Source organism: Culex quinquefasciatus, chromosome 2, assembly GCF_015732765.1.
Source record: "Culex quinquefasciatus strain JHB chromosome 2, VPISU_Cqui_1.0_pri_paternal, whole genome shotgun sequence".
Taxonomy (NCBI): Eukaryota; Metazoa; Arthropoda; class Insecta; order Diptera; family Culicidae; genus Culex; species Culex quinquefasciatus.
The window spans coordinates 185,369,772-185,392,383 of NC_051862.1; the positions used below are offsets into that span (position 1 = coordinate 185,369,772).

General features: G+C 39.8%; 1 protein-coding gene across 1 annotated transcript in view; it reads left to right on the forward strand.

Moving 5' to 3' along the window:
• The window catches only part of LOC6031234 (AF4/FMR2 family member lilli), a 128,241-nt gene that overhangs the window by 17,139 nt on the left and 88,490 nt on the right, over nucleotides 1-22,612 (forward strand).

Consider the following 22,612-nt stretch of genomic DNA (forward strand, 5'->3'; position numbering starts at 1 on the left):
GCAAAACCCAGTTTCAGTCATTTATTCTGGAAGAGACGGCTAGCTTCCCCCAAAATCATCATTTTGTGTGGCAGCCTAAACCAACTCAAAACCAAGTTGTATAATCTGTTCAGGAACAAGCGATAATGACCGCATCCATCTAATCACGCAGAAATGCCCTCTCAAAACTCCAGGAACCCCGAGTTCTTCAAGGTCCTATACTGCCGTTCTACGCATAATTGTCCCATGTTCAAAAAAGGGCAACTGAGAAAAACGCGATTGAAATTTTTCGACGCGATTTCTGTGTTTCTACGCATAATTGTCCCGTGGGTTCCTATTCGCTCTATGTGTATCTAATCGCCCCAGTTAGCAGTTTATCATCATTATTTGTGATTCTCTTGCTATAAAACAGGTAAACAAGACAGAATACTGAGTAAAAGTAATGATTTCGTGATGGTAAATACTTGGTGGGACAATGATGCGTAGAAGTTCAACGATGGGACAAACAGACTTGGTGTTGTTTTTAATGAGTTTCCGAACAAAGCACCAGATTTTATATGTTTTTCTTAAAGTACACATCAGACTAAACTTTAAAATGTCATAAAGTCAAAATTGTCCAAAACTGACATGGGACAATTATGCGTAGAACGGCAGTATAGACCACTGAAGAAAAGATAAACAAATCAGTGGTAATTCGTCATTTTGTTCGTGCTCTCAGCTAGCGTATGAGCCAACGCGAGAGAGGGAGAATAAAATCTGTCAGTTGGACCTTTCTCCTCTGCGATGTTTTCTCCCAATCTCTTAAAAGAACACAAGACATCGGCTGCTCTTTTTGCGGGGGGTGTTGAAACGATGTTCAAAATAGTAATGTTTGATTTAAATGTGATTTAGTCATAAAATAAATAAATTTTGCCAATGGTCGTATTGTCATCCTTACTCAAAAAAAGTCCCAAGTACAGGGACGTATGAAACAATTTGCTCATGTAAAAGGTCGAATCTACCTGGTGTGGTAAAACAAGGCTAAAAAACACATTAATTTTTAAAAATTTTAATGCACTTGAGATGGCAACCATAGCTTATAGTCAAAGCAATGGTTTTGACGAAAAATATGCTCTTGAAACCCAATTACCAGAGGCGACTCGTGCCCGAATGTAGTACCTGTTCAATGTTATTTTTTTAAATTCTTTATTATAGAGTTTTTCAGCCGGAGGCTGGTTCAACTCTTTTGGATGATTTGACTTCGTGCTTGAAGTCGACCCGGTTACAATGTTGTTTTAATAAATATTGATTATAATGATAGATCGTAGTAAATTTTTGAATCTCAATGTTAAAAAATGTTTTTGAAGCTTTTTTCTTTCCAATGGCTTCTATTTTTATGTTTTATTATTTTTATGCTATTATAATTTTCTGTTTATGCAAATCATTAATTACACTTATGATTAAGACTTTTTTATCTTGTTAAAATGTATTTTTAAGACTCAATCATTAGCGTGGCGAATGTGGAAAAATAGAGCAATCGCTCTGCCATCCTTATCGAAATTCAAGGAAAGTTATTGAACATTGTACTAAAATTCAAAACTCTTCATCAGGATGTTCAGAAAAAATACTACATCCTTCACAAAGGAAAACTGTTTGTTGGGCTTTTTAAGGCCCAACTAATATTGAGCTAACTTGGTTACTATTTAAAAATTCAATTGACATTTTACTTTATACTTTTTAGAATCAGGTCGTATCGCTTTTGATCCTTTGTCAAATTTTTAGAGAATTGAATTCACTCACTGTTATGTCCTCATGGTTTTGGAATTTAATTTCTGAATAAAAAGAAGAGCTTCTTCTGATGTTAAGAACAAAACTATATTGACATGAATCCGAAATAATGAAAATATTTGTTTTTAGCATCAGTGAAAAAAGTTTTCAGAACAAATTCATGCTACAATATATGATAATAATATATTCAACTAGAGTGAACCGGACCAACATTCTGAATTAACACAGTCGTTTTTGGAGCATTTAATGGCATCAAATCTTGCACTTTTTAGGACTGCATCCGCTTTAAATACAATTATCCTGAAAATAAAATAACGATCATGGTTGAATCTACGATCATAATTCTTCTCATGTGTCCCGAGTCTGGAAAAAAACACAGTACTTTTTTGTTTCAATTGTTTCAATTCAATCTATCAATCACACTATCTAAACTTAACATTACATCACTTTCCAGTAGAGCAAGAATACACTAGTTTCCAAGAAGATCGAAGAGGTTCAACGCGCGCAGTTGAACATTCCAGTTTTAAAACAAGCCATCACCAGTCTGCGCAAAACAGCCTGATGCCTAAAAGTGCGCCAAATATAGAGCAATATCTGTGGTGCTCTCGCGCTCTCTCATTTATTCATGCTCTCAACGTGCTGTCAACGCGCTGGCTTGTTTACCTTTTGCAAGCAGCTCCCTGCAGAGCTGAGCGAGCTAAGTCAGCTGGGGCCTGGGGGTGGCATTTCGCTCTCTCCCAAAAATGCTGTCAGTTCACGCTCTCAGATTGAACCAGATTTACCAACACATCGATAATGCCGCTGCATATGAATAGGATGCTCTTTACATGTGTTGAATTTTTTCCGTATGGAGATTTTTTCCCCGACGTTCAGAGGGTCGGTTTGAACGCGACGAGCATTTGCGCGTGGCCCGTCAGGCTGGCTCGCTTTAGTATTGGTGGGTTGTAAAGAGAGGTAAAGAGTAAAGGGTGGCGGACCAATGCTTTTTTTGGTGCATGCAGCGCTGCTGAACATAGGACGTCGATTTTGTTAACGTATATTCAAACAAAAATTGTAATTGTATGTTGCTGGTTGAAAAAGCACCCCGGTACTTAAATAAAAAAAAATATCCGCATGAAATCGGCTACCTGTTCAATGAACAGGTTGAACAGGTGGACGAGTCGCCTCTGCCAATTACATATAAATAAGAATTTAAATAATGGTCAAAAACTTGTTCATCGGTTTTCCCCACTTGAGGGGTTTGGCTCTTACGACGTTTTGAAAACTAACCCGAGAATTATGTACTTTAAAAGTTATGCTAAAAAACGATTTCGATGTCCGGAAGATTGTCAAAAGGGTGTTTTTTGAAAGAAAGCTCTACCCTCAGGTAATCCAAAGACCTTTTCAACGAACCCAAAACATTGAAAATCGGACAACACTATCAAAAGTTATAAGCACTTATGTGTTATTTATACACTTTTTTGAGGCTGGATCTCAGATATTTTGATGAAAACGTTGTCCGGATCTATGAGTTGCATCCCATGAATGAAGGAATTAAATAGATTGAAAATCTAACAGCCTTTATCAAACGTAAATAAATCTGAGGAAGGCACCAACCACCTTAAGGTGGATTATGTAACGTTTTTAGGCATAACAAGAGAATTATATTCATAAGAGGAGACTTTGAATCGTTATGCGTAAGGTTTTCAAAATACATTATATATATATAAAAAAGGCTAATATCCACTTTTGGCAAAAACGAGATATTAGCACCAGGTGGTAGAGGATGTTCCAACGCATCTTCTAGAACTTGAATTTCACTGAAATAGTGTTTAAACTTGGCTGCCGATGCGAAAAACCAAACGGCTAATATGACACTCTTATGGGAAATTGCCTTGACGGAGATTTTGTGACAAACACTAAAACGCGTTTTTCTCGGAATACTTGATTTGGCATAATAGCCGAATTTTGAATTATGGGCAGTAGACTTATATAGTTTATTCAAGAATTGGTCGAGAATAGAAGTTAAATGCAAACTGAATATACTTTACAAGATTGCATAACGCGTAGGTGAATTTGGAATTGAATAGGTCGATGACTTATAGAATTCCTACAATAGAAAAGATATAAGCAAAATAAGAAAAAAATTAACACTATCACATTAGACACATGGTCGTTAGCTTAGCACTCGCTTAGGGTGGCTCCTTGGACCTATCACCTTAAAAACCGTCCAATTCCATCCGAAACTTACTTGAGGATACCGTGGAGAATTTCCCTTATCCTCTTAAAAAATAAAGCATCAACAATTTCTGGGATGGTGTGATGATTCTGTGCGATGAACACCCAAATAAATTGCAAACATTTCGACAAATCCATCAAATTTCAAAGAACAAATCACACATTTACGTTCATCAATCAGTCCATCGACACTGTGCTGCTCTCCAGCCTGGAGGGGGCGATTATCCAGCCGATTCCGCCCCACGCTCATTTTCTCCCCATTTTCCGTCTCATCTCACACTGCTCACTGTGCGGCAACACTGGCAGCAGCAATATCTTTAGCCACCTCGATATAGATAAAATTTTACACAGAGTACATCAACATCATCATCATCGCCGCCACCACCATCAAACCAAGAGCGACCGAGAGTCTTCTTCTTGGCGGGGCAAGGGCGCTCAACCCTCACACTCACACACACGAGTCTTCTTCACTCCGTGTGTCTTTGTTGTATCGCTGCGGGCGAAGCACCGTTCGACGATGATGTCGTCAGATGTTTTTGTCTGTCTCTTTAGTGTTGTTGCTGGTGCTGTTGCGGGAAAAAATGGCAACAGAAAAGCAAAAACAACAACAGAAACAGAAACAAAAAAATGAAAGTGAGCCGCGATGGTCTTCGCTAAACGTGTGTGAGTGAGTGTGCATTTCACACTTGGTGTAAGTGATCGCTATCGCGCGGAGGATGCCTTTCTTTTCACGCGCCTCCTCTCTCACATAGATATTCGAGACATGTCCCGCGCGCTCAAGTGTTCGAGCGGAGGTTTGCTGAATGCACTTCATACTCAGCAGAAGCAGCAGCGCAGAGAGTCTGTGAGTATAGTGAATGAACGCGAGTCGTCGTGCACCAGTAGAAGCAGCTGCTGCACTTGGGACGGGACAGCTGTTCGGTGGGCACGCATTCGGAGACAGATCTTACCATGCGCTGTCGTTGCGAGTTCCATTTTGAGTGTACAATTAAAAAAATGTGGAACAAGTTTTTAAAGAGTAACGATCATCTATGTGAGAAATGACCTAGAGGATTTGTTTCACAAACAGAAGGGATTCGAACTCAACTCACACTTTTGGACTCAGACACTAAGCAGTAGGCCATCACATCAAACATCTGCTCATATTAAAATCGCGCATACTAGATCGAGAGTTCTTATGGTGCTTGCTTCTATGTTCAGGCGGGGCCATTCAATGACCAGCGACCTTGGAATCGGTCGTCAGATTTCATTCTGAAGTGGGTCGATGGAAGCTTCACAAGGGCTATCACAACCGAATACCTGAGACTGAGGTAACTGTATCAGTGTAACCCAAGTCTGATACAACTATACTTTCCAATAATTTCGTTGCCGGCCAGCGGGTGTTGGATTGGACCTCTGAAGGAAATATGTCAACAAAATGTCATTCGATGATTTCAAAAAATCATAAAAAAGGGAAGCAAAATCTGTCGGAATTCAATCAAAGTCCCACCACCTCAACCTCATGTTTCACCTTCCCTTATCCACTCCCGTTGTATTGCCAATTTGATACATTGCGTTCCACACGTTTAAACAAGATTAACTGCCCCTCAGTGACATCCCAATCCACAGCGAGGGGGGGATATAAAGAAATCGCAACCATCGCCCAGAATCAATCACCACACACCGAGAAAAGTGCTGATTCGACGTCGTTCTTTTACTTCTTCGCCGCGCGCTATCAGCGCCGATATCGGGCAATAATCGAAACCCAGGTAACGGGCCAGAAACCGGTCAGAGAAAGGCCGAATATCTCAATGACGTCTTGGGTTGGCAATTGTCTGCAGGCGGTGGTCGTCGTAAGTGGAACGGATTAGTCGGTGGTTCTGCCGCTACCGCCAGCCCGGAACGGATTTTTTTTTTTTTTTTTGAATTAAATATACTTTATTGAATCTTTCTTATAATAATTACATTTGGTTTACATGATAAGTGGTCAGCTGTGGCTCTTCAGCTTTAGTTTGCTTTTCGTGATTTAAACGCTGTTCATTTTCATAACTTTAAAAGTATATGATTTATCATTTTTGTAACACTAGGTACAATGAGGAAAAAAATGTTAAGAAAACATAACCTAACCTAAAACTAACTTAATCTTACCATAAACTAAACCAATCCTTGAATCAAGGGGTATTCAGATATAGCACATTTTTCCCTGAATTTCAAACATTTTTCTTGAATCTTCTGATCCAACATTTTTACTTCTGCTAATTCATGAACCTCACTTGATCTTGTCCAGCCAGGAACATTCAAAACCATTTTGAGTACCTTGTTTTGGACACGCTGGAGCTTCAATTTATGAGTTCTAGCGCAACACTCCCAAACAGGTACTGCATACTCAATAACGGGGTAAATTATTTGTTTGTAAACTGCTAACTTATTTTTCAAAGATAGCTTTGATTTTCTGTTAATTAAAGGATACAAACACCTGATGAGAATGCTGCACTTGTTCAATATTTTATCTACATGCTGCCGAAACAATAGTTTCGAGTCAAGTATGAGACCTAAATAGACAACTTCCTTTGACCAGGGTATCGAAACATCATTCATTTTAATCAAAACATCATCCTTTGGGACAAATCTGGCCGATTTGGAAAGTGGAAAAATGATGGTTTGAGTTTTGGCTGCATTTATGCGAATTTTCCAGTCGCCAAAGTATTCGGAAAGAACGTCAAGACCCTTCTGAAGACGGCCAACTAAATATCTGGTTATTTTACCCTTATAAATAACGGCAGTGTCATCAGCAAAAAGTGACAACACACCATTACCAGGAAGAGTAGGCAAATCAGATGTAAAAATATTGTACAGAAGTGGGCCAAGAATACTTCCTTGGGGAACCCCAGCATCAATGTTGAATAATCCAGAAGCAATCCCATTCAGAAAAACCTTGAACGATCTCTCCGAAAGATAGTGCTGGATAATTTTGATAAGATACATTGGAAAACCGTATAAATACAGTTTATGTATCAAACCATCATGCCAAACATTGTCAAAAGCCTTCTCAACATCCAACAAAGCCATAGCAGTTGATTTAGACTCAAGCTTGTTCTGCTTGATGATTTTAGTTACTCTCGTAAGCTGATGAGCAGTATTATGTCCCTTTCGGAAGCCAAACTGCTCATTCAAAATTATATTATTATCGTTGGTAAAATCCAAAAGCCTTGAATAGATGACCTTCTCAAAGAGTTTGGACAGACTACTCAAAAGACTAATGGGACGATAACTTGTTGGCGATGTTGGATCTTTTGAGGCTTCAAAATTGGTATGACTTTGCCCAGCTTCCAATTGGTGGGGAAGTAACCAAGTTGCAAACATTTATTGAAAATATTGGCTAGATGTTGAAAGAACTGATCACTCTGTTTTTTCAACACTAGATTAAAATGTTATCAAAGCCTGGAGCTTTCATATTTTCATTTGTTTAACTGCAACTTTGACTTCCTCACCAGAAACATGGGAATCTGCAGGAAATTCAAAGGTAGAGTCATTGATTGTTGAAATACTATTGGCAACTGATGTTTCTTTACGGCTGGTCATGGAAGCGCCAAGATTATGTGAACTAACAAAATGAAGCCCAAGTGCATTTGCCTTTTCCTCGGATGTAATCAAAGGAGAATCCTCAACAATAAGAGGAGGAATAGGCTTTGGTTTGTTTTTAAGAACTTTTGAAAGTTTCCAAAATGGTTTTGAATAATTCCCAAGCTGGCTTACATGTTTTGAAAATTCTTGATTTCTGATATTGTCAAGTCGGTCTTGTATGATTTTGTTCAAATTGTTAACTGAAATCTTTTGTCATAGTCCCCAGTCCGTTGATATTGTCTCCTATAAACATTCCTAAGTCTAATCAAGTGTTTAGTATCTACGTCAATATCAGTTACCTTAAAATTAACAGGAACCTCCCGAACGTTGGCAGCCTCTGCTTGGTTGATAGCCTGCTGGATCACCTCCAGCGAACGATCAATATCAGCAGAAGTTTCCGGGTGTTGATCATAGTCGATGTTGCTGTCTACCACTTGCTGAAACTGCTGCCAGTCAACGTTGTGGTAATCTTTCCGGGTTGGTTGCCGCTGCGGAGTAACGGAAGCTCCAACCTCCACAACCACCGGATAGTGATCAGAACTCAACTCTTCAAACACCTCAGGATGAGCCACGTTCTCAGCCATATTGGTAATGAAGAAGTCGATGATTGAGTGATTCCCAGACCGAGCCACCCTCGTTGGACGATCCGGACTCACAACGTTGTAGTATCCGTTTTGCAGATCGTTGTGCAGAATCACTCCGTTCCGATTCCTCCTGCTGTTGCCCCAAACTTCATGCTTCGCGTTGAGGTCACCAGCGATGATGTACTTTGCGCTCCGCCGTGTCAGCTTCTGGATATCGCTCTTCAGTTTTGCTGCTGAACCATCTCTGGCATTCACCTGACGTGGGCAGTATGCAGCAATGAAGAGTACTGGGCCAACCGAAGTGGGAATTTCCACCCAACGGCCTCGATGATGTCCAGCTTAAAGTGTGGCAGCCGGCGTGGCTTGAGATCACGATGAACAGCGACAAGCACACCTCCTCCTCCAGAGGTGGTCCTATCGAGCTGCGTCGCGATCTTGTAGTTTTGCAGATAAACTTTTTCACCGGGCTTCAGATGAGTTTCCGTGATGGCAGCTACGTCGATCTCCTTCTCGCGAAGAAAATCCACCAGCTCTAAATTCTTCCTCCTAATGGAGCAAGCGTTCCAATTCAGCAGCTTGAGGGACCTACGATCCATACTGGATGACGAACGAGGTCAGCACTTCAATCTGCTGGGTCTTGGTTTTGCATCCACGCAGTGCAGCGGACATCTGTTTGAAAATATTGAGGAGTTCGGTTGAGGTGTAAAGATCATTACCATTTTCCTCAACTGCTGGTTCTTGGGTTGGTCTTGGCTCCTGGCTGAAGCCCGGTGGTGGCGGTCTCGGCTCCTGGCTGGAACCCGGCCGTGGATGATTCATCTCAGCTCTCTTCCTGGGATCCAACGGCAACGGTGCCAAGTTCGGGACCTGGCGTCGCGGTTGAAGAGGTGGAAAATTTTGCTCCACCAGGGCTGGAGGAGTTCTACGACGCTGAGGCTGATTCTTCGTCGATGCTTGCTGCCGAATTTTCACGAACTCAGCTCTCTTGGGGCACTTTCGGTCGGTTGACGAGTGCTCACCGTTGCAGTTGAGGCACTTCACCAGCGAATCTTGGATGCACTGGGATGTGATGTGCGCATCGGTACCACATTTGGCGCAACGACGCTTCAGGTGGCAGTTCTTACCTCCGTGCCCGAAACCCAGGCAGTTGAAGCATTGTGTGACGTCACGATGCACTGGTCGGTATCGCTCCCACGACACGATAATGTTGAAAACCGCTCGAATTGCCTTCAGCTCAGGAAGCGTCGTCGATCCCTTAGCCAAATGCAGCAGGTAGAGCTGGTCACGGTACTTGATGTCTTTGTTGCGTCGGCTCATTTTGTGCACGGCCAACACATCCAGTTTCAAAACTTTTAGCTCGGCAGCTAATTCCTCCACTGGCATGTCGTACAGACCTCTGACGACGATTTTGTACGGCTTATCCATGACGACATCATGGGTAAAGTACTCCGCCTCGTTTTCGGTCAAGTAATCCTTGACCAGTTGATAGTGCTGCCTGGATTGCACCAGCACCTTAAATCCGTCCTGACACAGACGAATGTTGCCTAGGACTTTCCCAGACTTGATGAGTTCAACCAGCCCCGCTCGAAAGTCGATCGTTGCTGCTGATTGCCGCACATAAAAAGGAGGCAGTTTCTCCTTTCGCTGTTTCACTTCATTCTCCTTTGCTTCCGCTACCTGGTCCTCGTCAGGCAGTCCAGCAAACTTGTTGTTCTTCAATAGCTGCTCCTCGTGCGACGAAGAGTTCTCCTCCTCCTCATCCATCGGTACAGTACCGTCGCTCTTTTTCGTCTTTTTGCTGTTCGATGTCACTTCCAAAAGCACCTTCCTTTTGGAAATCCCCGGTATTTGGCCATCAGTTGAGGCCTCAACCTTCCTTTTGGAAATTCCCACTTTTTTGCCTGCTTGAGCCGCAGGTAGGGCAATATTGCCGGCGTTTTGCGCCGGGACGCGACGAGTCATGTTGATTCAGACAACCTTCACCAACGAATGCTCGGATAACAATCCCCGGAACGGAATGTTGTGGTTGTGCTCGTGACTTTCATCGTTGGGCGCTGCGGACGGTTGCGGAGGTGTTACTAATTGGAATCAGGTCGTTTCCTGCCAGAAGGGGGGAAAAAAGCGGTTGTTTGCCGATTCTTCCTAATCTGGACAGTTTTGGGTGGATACAAAAGAAACACGGAACAAAGGATCCGAAATCTGTCCAAAGTGGGCTCCATATAAGAAAACGGAAAAGAGTCCATGACACTGGTCTATACATCGTTATTCAATATCGGAGGCCGAACGACGACACGTCAATTTCGCATGCTAATTTATTCATTGCTGAACACACTGTATTAATTCTATAAAGGAGCGGAAGGGGGTGGACACGCTTCGCAGCGGGCCATCCTGCACTTTGCCCCATATCCGGACGCACCAACCCCCCTCCCGACTCGGCTGGGATAACTCGAAGAGGAAGTTGTTCTTCCTTCTTCTTGTCTATACCACCGAGCTTCTCCCTAATATACATGAACCCTCAGCTTGGCGGAGCTCAACTTATGGACTACCGCACGATAAGAAACGATAAAGATAAAGATATATAAACTTCCTGGCGGCCAAAAGGACACATCCTGTCAGTGTCCACCAACCCCCTGTGCTCGCCACACCCTCCCAATCGATTAGTAGCCCACTGCGGGGAAGCCGTCCAAAAAGTGATCCAAGGAAAAAGTCAACCTATTTATGTGTGTGTGCTGTCTTGTCTCTCTGTTTCGTCGAGTTTTCCTTTATTCCCGTGTCAAAATCCTTCCAGTTTTGTGGGGGGATCGAGGACAATGGAGCCGCGGCGGGGCGGACAACAATTGAAAAAGTTTTCCCGGGTGACGTTTGGTTAGTGGTGGAGAGCTCTGGTCTGGAAGGTCAACTTTGGTGCGCTGTGTTTGTCATGGCGTGTGAAACGGTCAGTAGTCATCCAAAACGGACAAACTGCTGGCTTTTGTGGTCGTAAAACTTCGATACAATATTGCCGACTGCGTCGTTCAAGTCATTACGGTGCAGTAATCCGGCAGGGAATACCTCCAAGATTCGCTCCCCTTCTCCGACAAACTGTTTGTATTAATTAAATTTCCTACCCTCAATCGAAAACGTACCGATATCCCCACTCTGTCTCGAAAAGGGATCCGACCTCCAAACTTTGCGAAAAGCTCATTTGAATACAACGTTAGGTTTAGTCCGCCTCGTCTGATACACTCCCTCGGTAGAGATTCGCAGGACGAGTCCGGACCGAAAAGGGAGATATCCCTTCTCGGAATGCTGTGTGTGGCGGAGTGCCGCAGTTCAGAGCTAGCAAAAGAGAGTGGTAGAAGTATTTCGCTTGATTCAGCACAAATGGATTAACCCGCCATCGAACCGTAGCGTTCTTGGAAGTTCAAGATGGTGAAGAAAGAAGGTGCTTACTTGCAAGTATTGCCTATCCATGGGGGTGACATCGTAGGAGATTCTAGCCACCTTCAGCTGTACCATCTTAGTAGTAGACCACGCAAGAAAGAGGGTTGCTTCTTGTGGAAATCCTTAGTGGAAAACAAGTCAACTGTGAGGAAAATTGAATTTTAAATATTGCTGTCAGTGCCGGTCCTCCGGACCTCCCGGCCTTTCGACGAGCCGGAAAAGGGACCGGCCTCTTCGCCGTCCCCGGCGATGATACTCAGACGTTGTGTTTGGCTTTGTTCTTTGGGACGGTCGAGATAAACTTCGATTCCGGGCCATTTTCCAACGGTTAATTTTCATATTCAACGGAATTCGTATCTAATCAATTTTATTATCGTCGCTCCACTTGTTTCGCATTGGCGTGGTGCGGGCTTTTCTAGGGTTATTGTTATTGCGCCTAGAAAGAGGGATGGGTGGAACACGGTGGAATAATTTTTGCTAAACTCGGTATTTTTGCGCTTCGCTGCTAGCTGGAGTGGCTGTTTATAGATGTTGAGGAAAGAAAAGAGTGCGGATCAAAGACGTATTGATAAGGGTTGTTAGAGAGAGAGTTAGAAGCAGATTTTTATTTTTATGTTTGTTTTGGATGGATGTCTTAATTGGTGTGAGCGAATGTTAGAATATTAGTGAGAGGGTTTTCTGTTTTATATAAAAAGAACGGGCTCACCGAATAATAATATCTTCAAGACAAGCTTCATTTGAATTTCGGGAGTTGTCCGATTTGTTAAACTTGCAATTCGCTTAACCTCCATTGCCAAACTTGATACAGCCGACGTTGACGATGGACCCACCCGTTGTCCGTGGAAGTGTACCAAATGCAGATTGCCATCTGCTGATAAGTTTCTGCTGCTGGAGAATTCTGACCGTGATGATTCCTCCGTTGGAATCATAGAACCAGCTTTGATTTCTGCAACAGGCTCGAGCTTACACCATACTCCTTTTTGGAAAATCCAGAAGGTTGTGCTCCTAATTTTCCGCTGCAAATCACTGCTGAACCGCTTTTCCTTGACCACCACCTTTTCTACTGGATATCACCGTAATTTTTGGATGAAAATTCAAAAAAAAATTGAATAGGAGAAAAATCACGGAGTGAAATTTGCAAACGTCAACGCGCGCGCACGGCTTGCTTCGATCTCCAGCTGGCCATACAAAATGATCAAATGTCTCTGAATTTTGATCTAGTGCCAATTTTCGGAACTGGTGGACACATGATTCATCATTTAGGATGTAACACTTCGTCATTAAACATTTAAATTTAAATGCAATTTGATGTAAATGTGCAACGAATAATACGTAAAACACGATTTTACGTGTGGATCAACCATTTACATCGAATCTCATGTTAAGATCAACTGAGTTTAGATGTGCTTCATTTTTTTCCGTGACGAGTAAGTTTACATGATTTTCTGTGTACGTCAACTTCCATTATATAAGGAGATATAGGAAATTTTAAAATTGTAGTCCTTTCGTCATATTTGAAGGAAATAACTTACGATGATTCCCTAAATCCTAAAGCCATTGCACAAATCATGACTTAACCATTCTCTCACCGCGTCGAAGCACGTATCAAGGCTCCACGAGCCGAGTCCAAAAATGGGCCGCGCAACCTCACGTAGGTCACGGGCTCGCACAGGTTGCGCTTGAACGATTCCTCTATCGGCCTAGCACATCGGGCTGCAAACTGTTTACAACCAGCTAGGTTTGTGGTGTTTGTGGGCCCGGCCTAAAACACATACCCATGCAAGAGTGCCAACAGGCAGACAGAGCAAAGCAGTGAAATCTCGTATTTTACGTCATTGAAGCGGACAAGAAAACAACAACAATAACACACCAAGGTGGTGGTGGACTCGTGGTAATCGCGTTATTCACGAAAACGGGCACCTTATCCTCGCGAAAAGCTTTGTTGGAATCCACCTAGAAGTGTGAGAATCATGTATTCACTTGTAATTTAAGGCTATAGGAAATCCAATACCAACAGGTATAAAAGTTATTCTGATCTGCTACTTATTGTTTATAAGAAAGATAAAGGGTGATCACACAAACACAAACACATTTTCGTTGCAGAAAGAAAACCAAAGAAGAACGGAAAGCATTCGTTTCTTGTGACTTGTGCATGATTTGAACACCACAAAGCTAAACTTTTGCGAAATTTTCTATTCCTTACCCGTGGAATAGATCTTCGGTCAATGCATTCGTCGGTCATCACCGTAACGTGGTATGAGTTGCATGAGGCTTGTGTGCTATTATGACTTATTTGCCCTGCTCTCACTCTCGGCTGAGGATCGACTGTACCGTTGTTTTGATGAATTGTTCGATTGTGTAAGGTCCCAGGTAGACAGGCGTTCAGTCAGAGGTTTGGAGAATAGATGGGTGCAGCTATTAAGGAATCATGGACTCTACTGGGATTCTATTCAGTTCTTCGGCAACGTTGAATGACTACGTCATAAGCTCATTGTCTATCCTTCAAATTCCTGAGCATTTTTTTTAACTTATCTGGTATTCCTCACTCAACAGAACAACACTTTCGCAATGGCAACAATGCATTGCGACATCAAGCGCGATTGGACCTTGATCGCTAGCAAACCCCCCATAACCAACTAAACAGCGGTGATCTCCGATGGGTTTGCTCTGTAACTTTCAATTGCTGCGCAGCTCAGCTGCGGACTAACTATACTGCTATTCCAACCAGTGTACATAAATTGCAGTACATATCACTCTCTCTCTCTCTCCCGATACTTGCCTTTTATTTTGATCGTTGCCCCCTCATCTATTACAGCAGAGAGAGAGAGAGGGTCACTCGAACTGGCCATGATTTCTCTATGATTGAGTGTTGTTGTTTTTCTGGTTGTACGACCCGACTGCTTCTGCTGCTCAGCGGCTTGCGTTGAATTGTGTTTGACTCTCGACCAAAGAAAACAACAATATTTGCATTTTTCTTCGTCAGTTGCTCCCTTTCCGGGTTTTTTGAGACGCGACCAGGGTGATTTCGTTTTCTTCTTGAGGCCGTCCCGTGTGATTCAGCAGCAACAGTCATCAGGTCGTGTGTCGGGTTCCACTGTTCGTATGGGGTAAGCTGACTCCTTCGCGTTCTTTGAAATTGTTGCGGTGTTTTGTTGTTGTTGTTTACCACAGCTGAGCTTCTGTTGCGTGCTGTCACATATTCGAGTGACGACGACGACTTTCGGTTGTTTTGTGTTGGTAAGATACCCTGACTAGCAGCAGCAGCAACAACAACACATTGATATTTTTCGCGAAATTACTACTACAGCAGGCGCAGTCTTGAGGTTGCGGGTGTGGATTTCTCTTTTTTTTTGTTGTGGCGGTTTTTGGTTGGTCACTAGAAGGGAGGAGGAATCGTGACGACCGTGTTTGCGTGGACATTCCGTGACTGTCGTCTGGCTGGTCTGTGTAACCTAGATACCCTAATATAATGCGGATTTGTTTTTTTGTTCGCTGGTTTGCGAGAACTCAGCTGACATGGTTTAAATGTTTGGCCTAATTTTGTGTTGCATTCAAAGCAGACAATATACTTAATTGCTTATTGAAGATAACTTGGAAACGTTTTTTTAAATTACCTACACAGTAAAAAATGATGTAAATTTGGAAGCTGTAATTTAGGAAGGTTGAATATTACCTCTTTTATGATGTAATTTTACCTCAATTTAGACTGAAAAAGTGACATTACACCAGAAAAGTGGTAAAATTAGACATTTCCAGATGTAAAATTACACCCATTTTCTGACATAAAAGATGTACCCCTTCCCAGATGTAATATTACCATGATTTTTTTCTGTGTAGGGGAAGGTGGGGCAAGACGACCATATGGGGCAAGAGGAACAATCGCTCCTACGGCCGTAATTTTTACAATTTTGATTATTTCCAGTATGAGGAATTGTTGCTAGCAATGCAATTAGCTGATTCTACTACCACATAACCGCCAAAATGACGTAAACGCCACGGGGCATAAGATTTAATGAAGTTTTTTTTCAAAACCTTTGTTTTCTTATAATATTTGGAAAGTACAAAATAAGGCTTAGGGTTCGTTTTAAGGCTCATTTTATCAAAATGCTATTTTTCCTAGATCAGTAGTGTCCCTACAAATGACATGCACCTATTACAAAGTATGATTTAACTTTTGGTTATTTTTGTTGAGAGCTTTTAAAAAATCTTGTTCAGGTGGGGCAAGTGTACCATATGGATTTTTAGTATGGAAAAAAATACGAATTGCTGCAACAACATATTCTATAGGGAAATAAATACATGAAAGTACTTAAAAACTGATAAACAATCCTTAAAAAAAATTGTTCTTACAAAGTATAGTGATATTACTAAAATTTACTATTTATCATCGAAGTAGTTTTTTTTTTCGTAAAAACGATAAAATTTTTAGTAAAATATTATTATTTAATCTAAAAATGAAGAAACCATTCAAATACATTCTAATCTGATGTATCTAAGTGATAACAGTTCAATTGTTAGCAAATTAACATGTTTTTTCCATGCATTGTTCCTCTTGCCCCAACGGGTTGTTCGTCTTGCCCCACTAGTTGAGTAGAACGTACGGAAAATCAAAAAATTTAAAATCAATTTTTCACATTAAAAAACAGGATTTTTTAAAAAACTTGTTTTAACAAAGTCTTAGTCAAGACCTAGAATAAGATGATTATAATAAAATCCGACAGATTTTTTAACTTTTTAATGGGTTATAACGAGCATTTCCTTAGCTTGTTACACTTGCCCCACTTTCCCCTATTCTAGAATTATGACCATGTTTTAGTCCACTATTTCAATGTGTTTTTTTTTGTTTGCCTGTCATGTTACTTATTATAGAACAGAATCTTTTCTTGACTTTTTCAGCAAATTTTATCTTTAGACAAACGTGAATGTTAAAGGTCAAAGCCGTTTGGAAGTAGCAGATTAAATTTTCATACAAAGAAGAAGTTTTTGTTTTGCACAAAAAAAAACTTTCAAAAACAAAAAACATGAAAAACAAAGCTTAGTAATTTTGATGTTTCGGGATTTTGGGGCAGAGGAGACTTTTATTGATTATGTGTAAAAATTGATCCTCTTTGAAATTTCTTACGTGCAATTTTTTTTTGTTAATTACCGTAAAACGGGGTGACTTTGATAGCCGGAGTGACTTTGATAGGTTAGCGACTTTTCCGCAAAATGAAGAGTACAATTAAAACACTTACGAAATGGGTTTAGAATTCTACTGACTGTAATAGAGAAGTGTTCAAAGTACCGCAAGAAGAACTTTTCATAAAATTTTGAAAAGTTTTAGATAACTATAGTTAAGAAAATGTTGATGAAAGTCATTTTTTTAAACTTCTCAAAGTGTCATGATTTTTCAATGAACATGATTTTGAATCGGAAAACGGACTGCATTTTCGGATTCCTTGGACAATTTTCCACTAGGAGAAGGTTAAATAAGTTTGTAAATAATGAATAATGTGTGTTTTTAAAACACAATATTTTTTTTTCAAATTTTTAAGCAATTCCAGTTGAACAAATTTCATTTAAAATGTGAAAACATGTGATTCGTGCTTCAAATTCAGTATGAAATGCAATATAAATTGATAATATTATGAACAAAACAATGTTTAACAAATTTCAGGCAATATTCCGACTTTTTAACTATTTTTACCTAATATTTATATGTATTTTGTTTAAAAGCTTATGAACATAGTTAACTAAATATAAACATTGATTTTTTTCTTAAAAACTATATGAGCAACCTTAGTGATGGTACATTTAACGTACAAATAAAGTTTGAACATCTTAATTATAATTTTAATAAGAAAACCTATGAATATCAAAGTCACTCCGGTATTCGAATGGAGAATTTTTAACGTAACTATTTTTATAAACACTATTGAAAAAACATTTTTCCAAAACAGTGCATGGACTTTGTGTTGCCTACTCCAGTACATGTTTTGAAAATAATAATCTTGAGAAAATATTCCAAAAACAAATTGAAATCCTATCAAAGTCACCCCGGTTTACGTTACCTTAAATCGAGTTCTTCTTTTTTATATCTATTAAAAAAAATCAATCATTCAAAAGTTTCAAGTACTTAATTTTGAAGTAATCATAAAAAAATAAAGCAAATAAATAAAATTAACAAATATTAAAAATTCATTATCATAAAATAAAATAAATCATATGAATGATTTCATATTATGCACCTAGGTTTATTTTTTGATTTATTAAATTATTATTAAAATCATGCTTCAAAACTTTTAATCAATCATCAACCAATATTAACAAATCAAAATTTCTTGAATGTTTTTGTTAAGCATACAAATTGTTTAGTTTAAAAATTACCAAATCTGGAGTTTTTTTTAAAAAACAAATTTTCAGTTTTTTTTTTGGTGTTTTTTGATACCCCTGACTCAAGGCAACACCCAAAAAGCAAAAAAAAAAACTGTAAATTTGGTTTATTGAACCATCTAAAAAAAACGTTGCTTAATCCACCATTAGGTGGGTGGTGCCTTCCTTACATTCATATAGTTAATACACTACACTGCCGTTCTAAGCAGAATTGTCTCATGTCATTTTTGGTCGATTCTGACTTTTTGACATTTTTAAGTTTAATTTGATGTATACTTTAAGAAAAATCCATAAAATGCAGTGCTTTGTTAGGAAACTCATCAAAAACAACACCAAGTCTATTTGTCCCATCGTTGATCTTCTACGCATAATTGTCCCACCAAGTATTTTCTTTCACGAAATCATTAGTTTTACGAAGTATTGTGTCTTGTTTAGCTGTTTTATAGCAAGAGGATTACGAATAAGAGTGATTAACTGCTAACTGGGATGATAAAGGACTTATAGCGTGAAAATTAACCCACGGGACAATTATGCGTAGAATCAGAAAAAACGGTCGAAAAATTTCAATCGCGTTTTTCTCCGTTGCACTTTTTTGAACATGGGACAATTATGCGTAGAACGGCAGTACAGAGCCTCAAAAAAGAGTATAAATAAGACTTATTTTATCAAAATATCTGAGATCCGGCAAAAAAAAATTGTATAAATAACACTTAAGTGGTTATAACTTTTGATAGGGTTGTCAGATCTTCAACGTTTTAGGCTCATTGGAAAGGTCTTTTAATTACCTATACAAAGACAGGTCGCATGGTGGATCCGGACAACGTTTTCATCAAAATATTTGAGATCTGGCCTCCAAAAAGTGCATAAATAGCACATAAGTGCTAATAACTTTTGATAGGGTTGTCAGATCTTCAATTTTTTGGGCTCATTGGAAAGGTCTTTTAAATACCTTTTTAAAATGTATAGCATGACGGGTTTTCTTACAAAAACCACCCTTCTTACAATCTTCCGGACTTTATTTGAAATCGTTTTTTTAGCATAACTTTTGAAGTACTTTACTAAACTTCATAATATTAACTAGAGTCTTGTGGGACCCCAAGACGGATCGATGGAGACCAAAACGGTTGAAATCAGTTCAGCCAATCCGGAGATAATCGTGTGGATATTTTTCGGTGCACGGACTCACATCCAGACACACGCACAGACATTTGTTCAGAATTTGATTCTGAGTCGATAGGTATACGTGAAGGTGGGTCTACGAGGTCTAATAAAGAAGTTCATTTTTCGAGTGATTTTATAGCCTTTCCTCATTGAGGTGAGGAAGGCAAAAACTCCAGAATTATTAAATGTTTAAATTTTAACGACCACTACTTTTCGTTTTTGAAGTTTTTAACTGATTAATTTTCGATCTGTTCATGAGTTTCTAATATAACATATTCTTTAAATTGTTCATGTGCATAGCATCCAAATGATTATAACTCAAATACAACACGATTTAGGTTTGTTCTGGAATTGATGGAAGTCGTAAAGGTCGATAAAACCTAATAATTTACAAAACAAAAACAAATGTTCATTTTGGAATGCATAAATAAAAGTTGAAATTCGTGTGTAAAAAATATACCTTGAAAAAAAAAACCAGTATTATTCTCAGGATTTCAAATAATATAATCTGTACTGTACGACTTTAAGGATGTCAACCGCCAAACCTAATTCAGAATTATTCAACATTATTTTAAATTTGGATTCAAATATTTCTAACGTTTTTTTTCTCTTTCTCTTTCAATTCGCAGGTGAGACTTCAATTCCGTCTACCGTATTAGTAAGTTAATGACTGTGTACCAAATTCCGCAAACATTGATGCACGTTCGAATCGTAACAGTTTTGTTCACTTTTATTGCGACATAATTTCCCACCGTGCCGGTAGTGCCTAGGTATGAACCCAGCATGAAATCGCTCCAAATATCTCACCTGTGCTTTTCCCTGTAATCAGTAATACATACAGAGTAGCAGCTTTACGCTGGCTGTCCCAGTTCGGACTGCACGTGTCTTTCGATTCGTCCCGAAACTAGAATCCTCCCTCCCCCAACTGACGGTTCAAGTGTACACACACGGGCATAAGCGTTTCGTTTGATTATAATTTCATTAAATTTTACTGTTTGAACCAATTGAATCAAGCTTTTGGGGGTGGCGGGGAGGGATGTGTAGGACGAGGAGGAGCCGGAGCAGGTCATTTGGCACGATTTCGTGTCATGGCTCGTACGTACTATGTACATTTGTATTAAGCAGTAGCGGCAGCAACTGGCGGGGAGGGGGAATGATTCTGGGTAAGACCTTGGACCACCATTAGAGAGTGGTGTTTTGTGCGATGATGATGGTACGATGTCTGCTAGTCATCATCTCTGGTGTGTACTGGTGTGCTATATTTCATTTAGTACGTAGAATTCGTACGACAATTTGAATGGATCTCTGTGGAATAACTCCATTGAATAGGGCAATTATTTCATTTTTTACTGTTTTTTTTTCGAGGGACGTCCCATTGAATAACTACCGACATTCCGCCGAATCGATGTAACCTTATGCTCGCTTACAAACCGCCAATTTGTAGTCTCGAATTGAGTTTGTGTTGGATCGCATTCTGTTATTCCGCACGATTACAAATTGGATTACACGCTTCCACATGGTTGCATGCATATTTCGTAAACGGACGACCGGCGGCTGAGTGCCAGATTTTCACCAGCCTCAGCTGAGCAGTTCTCTGGAATATGGGAATCTCTGCCGCAAACGTAATTCAAAAACGATTTTCGACTCTTCATTAAAATAAAAAAACTAACTTAATCCACCTATGTGGTTGATGCCTTCCTCACTTTTTACCAAAAATGGGTATATGAGTGATTTCATCATTTTTTTAGATCCAGAAAAAAAGAACACAATGTATAACTTATGTGGTCATAACTCGAGACAGGGTTGCCAGATCTTCAATGTTTTGGACTCATTGGAAAGGCCTTTCAATTACCTAACCAACGATGGGTCGGATGATGGATCCGGACATAGTTTACATACATTTAAGTAAGATCCGGCTTCAAAAAAGTACATAAATATCACTTAAGTGGTTATAACTCGAGACAGGGTTCCCAGATCTTCAATGTCTTGGACTCATTGGAAAGCCCTTTCAATTACCTAACCAACGATGGGTCGGATGAAGGATCCGGACATTGTTTACATACATTTAAATGAGATCCGGCTACTAAAAAGTACATAAATATCACTTAAGTGGTTATAACTCAAGACAGGGTTGCCAGATCTTCAATGTTTTGGACTCGTTAGAAAAGTCTTTCGAATACCTAACCAACGATGGGTCGGATGATGGATCCGGTCATAGTTCACATACATTTAAATGAGATCCGGCTTCAAAAATTTAAATGAATACCACTTAAGTGGTCATAACTCGAGACAGGGTTTCCAGATCTTCAATGTTTTGGACTCATTGGAAAGGCCTTTCAATTACCTAATCAACGATGGGTCGGATGATGGATCCGGACATAGTTTACATACATTTAAGTAAGATCCGGCTTCAAAAAAGTACATAAATATCACTTAAGTGATTATACCTCGAGACAGGGTTGCCAGATCTTCAATGTTGTGGACTCGTTGGAAAGGTCTCTTGATTACCTAACCAACGATGGGTCGGATGATGGATCCGGACATTGTTTACATACATTTAAGTGAGATTCGGCTACAAAAAAAGTACATAAATATCACTTAAGTGGTCATAACTCGAGACAGGGTTGCCAGATCTTCAATGTTTTAGATTCGTTGGAAAGGTCTTTTGATTACCTAACCAATGATGGGTCGGATGATGGATCCGGACATAGTTTACATACATTTAAGTAAGATCCGGCTTCAAAAAAGTACATAAATATCACTTAAGTGGTTATAACTCGAGACAGGGTTGCCAGATCTTCAATGTTTTGGACTCATTGGAAAAGCCTTTCAATTACCTAACCAACGACGGGTTGGATGATGGATCCGGACTTAGTTTACATACATTTAAGTGAGATCTGGCTACAAAAAAGTACATAAATATCACTTAAGTGCTCATAACTCGAGACAGGGTTGCCAGATCTTCAATGTTTTGGACTCATTGGAAAGGCCTTTCAATTACCTAACCAACGATGGGTCGGATGATGGATCCGGACAAAGTTTACATACATTTAAGTAAGATCCGGCTTCAAAAAAGTACATAAATATCACTTAAGTGGTTATAACTCGAGACAGGATTGCCAGATCTTCAATGTTGTGGACTCGTTGGAAAGGTCTCTTGATTACCTAACCAACGATGGGTTGGATGATGGATCCGGACATTGTTTACATACATTTAAGTGAGATTCGGCTACAAAAAAAGTACATAAATATCACTTAAGTGGTCAGAACTCGAGACAGGGTTGCCAGATCTTCAATGTTTTAGATTCGTTGGAAAGGTCTTTTGATTACCTAACCAACGATGGGTTGGATGAAGGATCCGGACATTGTTTACATACATTTAAATGAGATCCGGCTACAAAAAAGTACATAAAAATCACTTAAGTGGTTATAACTCGAGACAGGGTTCCCAGATCTTCAATGTCTTGGACTCGTTGGAAAGGTCTTTCAATTACCTAACTAACGAT